Source organism: Marmota marmota, unplaced genomic scaffold, assembly GCF_001458135.2.
Source record: "Marmota marmota marmota unplaced genomic scaffold, marMar, whole genome shotgun sequence".
In the NCBI taxonomy this organism is placed as follows: Eukaryota; Metazoa; Chordata; class Mammalia; order Rodentia; family Sciuridae; genus Marmota; species Marmota marmota.
Window position 1 is genome coordinate 2,848,575 of NW_025999913.1, and position 3,825 is coordinate 2,852,399.

At 41.3% G+C, this 3,825-nt stretch overlaps 1 long non-coding RNA gene across 1 annotated transcript; it reads left to right on the forward strand.

Annotated features, from left to right (window-relative positions):
* Positions 1 to 1,847: 1,847 nt before the first annotated feature.
* On the forward strand, positions 1,848 to 3,370 carry LOC125615540. Its single transcript, XR_007346148.1, has 3 exons — positions 1,848 to 2,016; positions 2,837 to 2,958; positions 3,080 to 3,370. It is a non-coding gene; the product is annotated as an uncharacterized LOC125615540 (long non-coding RNA).
* The last annotated feature ends 455 nt before the right edge of the window (positions 3,371 to 3,825 follow it).

A 3,825-nucleotide genomic window follows, 5' to 3' on the forward strand; every position in this document is an offset into this window, starting at 1 on the left:
TAGAGTATAACAACAATTAACATAACATTCACATTGTATTAGGCATCCTAAGGCATATAGGGATGATTTAGAGGGTACAGGAGATGTGTGAGGTAATATGCAAATACTGCACCACTTTATGTAAGGGACTTGAGCATCCAAAGATCTTGGTATCTGAGGTGGGGATCCTGGAACCAATACTCCATGGATACTGAGGGACGACTGTATCAAGTTTGCACTAGAGATGTCAACGCTGGTGCCTGTCCATGCCTATATTCCCTTATAAGGGAGACTGCTCACTTGTAGTTCACCTTGAAGAGGCCACACTTGTAGCTATGTTTATGTGACACAATAGCTCATCCTTCCCTGGGGATTCCCAAGCAAGGGCAAGCAATGCCCAGGCTCAGCACACCCTATGATACGGAGGCCTGGCCCCTGGAGGGTCAGCCCTAACTGTGGTGACTACTATTTGCTGGCCTGGTCAACTTCCCTCTCTTGGATATTAACAGGAAACCTAAATGCTGTCATTTACCCATGAGAGTCAAAGTTTAAATGATGGGTCATGGCAAATTAAGGAGCCAAAAACTATGCTTAACACAAATAAGTTAAAACTGTGAGAAAAAGCAGAAGTGTTAGGTAGAGAGAAGAGATTCAGTGGGAGATGAGGTTATTGGTCTTGCTAAGCAAGTTGGCAATGGAATGGAAGCAGGGGGAATCACAAAAACTCGTTAATAGTAAAAGAGTATGGTGAAGATTCTTGACCTCATATCCCCCAATTTCCCAGGACTGCCTTGGACCCAGTACCTGTTCTTTTGGGGACTGTTCAAAACTCGGGTCCTGTTCTTCTACTGTCACTTCGCTGATGTTATCCAAAGACATTTTAATATTGCTGTTCTATCCCCACCAACTTGAGCTTATCTCAGATCTTAAAGGATGTAAAAGAACATGAATGAGTCACAAACGTCATCTATTGAAGACGCTTTATTTTATTTATTGTTATCATTGTTGACCATTGTAAATGAGGCCAAGATGAACATCTTTGTGCATTATACCATGTGTGTGTGTAGCATCTTTCTTTTAATTAGGATTAGCAGTGCACAAAATTCTGCAATCAAGGGCAAAAACACTGAATTTCTTCTATCATTAATACAAGAGCCAATAGGAGATTGGGAGAAGGCTGACCATGTCAGCCTCTAAGGCCTCCTGAATTCCCAGAGATCTGTTCTCTTCAGTTCTCCCCCATATAATTCACAGATCTCACACTTGCCAACTCTACCCCTACTGGGCCAAGAAAGGAGGTGTTTTCCTCGTGCCATGGCATCTTGGAAGATGTAACTTGTTCTGTTGATTTTTACAGAGGCTCTCAGTTAAGAGATTGCCTCGAGTCTCAGAGCAGACTTTGGACTTGGACTTTTGGGAAATGCTGAAACTCTTAAGATTTGCAGGACCCTTGGAGATGGACTGAATGTATTTTGCATTGTGAGATGGACATCAGCCTTTGGGAGCAGGTTGAATACTAAAGTTGGGATCTTAAATGTACCCCCAAAGTCCATGTGCTGAAGGCTTTGTCCTCAGCCTTTGGTGCCACTGGATGGTGGTGGGACTTTTAGGAGGTGGAGCCAATGGAAGGAAGTTAGGTCATGGTGGGGGGACAGGGGTGACCTTTTGGGGCACACTGGGATTCTAGCCCCTTCCTGTTCCTCTCTTTGTCTTCTTGTAGTCATGAGGTGAATTGCTTCCTCTGCCACAAGCTCCTGCCTGGATACTTTATGCCACCACAAGCCCAAAAGCAATAGGACCAACAGACCCAATAGATAAATGCCTTTCCTCATTTTTCCTTGATTTTCTCAGGTATTTTGTCACAGTGACGAAAACCTGGCTAACAGAAGGAATCCCATCTTAGACACAAGCATTATTCTGGACTGGGCTTGCAATATATGATTTTCCTTCCAAATTCAGAAGCTACAGTTTCTTATCATCAACAACTTCTAAAATTTTAACAATTAAAAAATGTTCCCTGCCTAGAAGGAAACAGAGGTGGGTAGAGTGTATGTCTGTACATGCATCTGCGTGTGTGTGTGTGTGTGTGTGTGTGTGTGTGTGTCTATGTCTATGTTTGCTATGGTTTGGATGTAGTTTGTCCCCAAAATGTTCATGTTCTGGAAGTTTAGTTTACAGAGTGGCAATGCGTAATGGTCGTGGATCTTTAAGAGATGGTGGGAAGTAATTTGGCCATGGGGCACCACATCTCATGAATGGATTAAAGTTACCTTGAGGGAAGTTTAACTCTCATGGAACTAGATTAGTACTGTGAGAATGGTTTGCTATAAAGCAAGTCTGTCCCACATACGTTGTCCCTTCTGCACATGATCAGTCCCACTTCTGCTTCTTCTGCCAGGGACCCTCACCAGGATGCCAAAACTATGCTGCCTGGACTCTCTAGCTGCCCAAATCATGGGCCAAATAAATATCTTTCTTTTTAAAGTATCCAGCTTCAGGCATTTTGTTATAGCTACAGAAAGTAGACTAAGACAATGTCCATGTAAACCTGGACATTATATCTGCAAGTATGTATGCTATTAAAGATTTGGAGGCTTCATATTTTTAAAAGGTAATAAGAGAAGGTGCGGGGGGACTGGGGTCTATTGAGAATTCTTGTAACTTATTATTATTAATCTCAGTGAAGTTTCACATCTCTGGAAAGGATCAGGGCAGTGTGATTTGTACCATGGTCATGAACAAGCTGCCCTAGGGGAGTCAAGTGCATGTCAGTTTGTGGTATTTGTATACAGCACAATCCTGTTGTTCTCTGACAGTCTAACAATGCTATACTTTGTAAATTATGTTCCTTTCCCAGAGATCAAAAGATTACAAGTTCTCCAGCCACACTTGCTTTGTACACACAGCCTTTTAATATTTTCCAGAACTATTCTTTGACTTCCAGTTGAGCAGAGAAATGAATTAATCAGACTAAGTCCAGTAAGTATCTGATTGAAGATTAGGATCTACTACTATACGGTGTCATGCAACAATTTTGCCTTTGCCTTAAATATATTAAAGTTATGATGCTCACTATTATAATTTTTCTGTGATCCACCAGGTTTAGAACCTAATAGGATCCAAACACAATAAAATTGCCCATGCAAAAGGTCACCACTATCTAAAGCTGGGAAGACTACATAAATGGAACAGCAGACAGCACAGCATAAAAGGTCCGTGAATTTTTTTGTTAACTGATGTGTGTGTGTACTACATGAAATTAGAACACACGCTTAGGGAAGACAGCAATGGCTATTTGATAAATGGATGCCTGTGTTTAGTTAGTGTTGTGGTGTGAACTGATAAATACAATCAATAAGAGTGTAAGTTATAGGTTATAGATTAGTAAAAAATATAGATCATAGATATAAGATTTTGGTAAGTGAGATAAGACAATTATAAAGCAAGAACTCTCATAGGCAGGCCCAAGACTCCATTTTGCTGCCTTCTTAAAAAAAAAAAAAAAAAACTATTACAAGAGCTATTTCTGAGAAACTGAAATGAAAGCTGTTTTCTTATAATATATTGTTTTCTGTACCTTGTACCCCACAAAATGTACCCAACCCAGGAGATGGTGGTCTTGGTGTCCCAAGACTTTGAAGTAGATGCTTACTCCCACTAACCACCTGCTTGAACTCAGGATGCAGTTGTCTAACACCTGCTCAAACCCAAGATGCGATTGCTGAGTTGCCCTGCTAACTGCTGTCTTAGCTTCTGTGACTGGCTTGCTTGCACGACACAGGAAAGTCCCTGAGCTATGGTTTTCATCCTTAAATTCCCAAGACACAGGCCCAGAAATTGCTATTC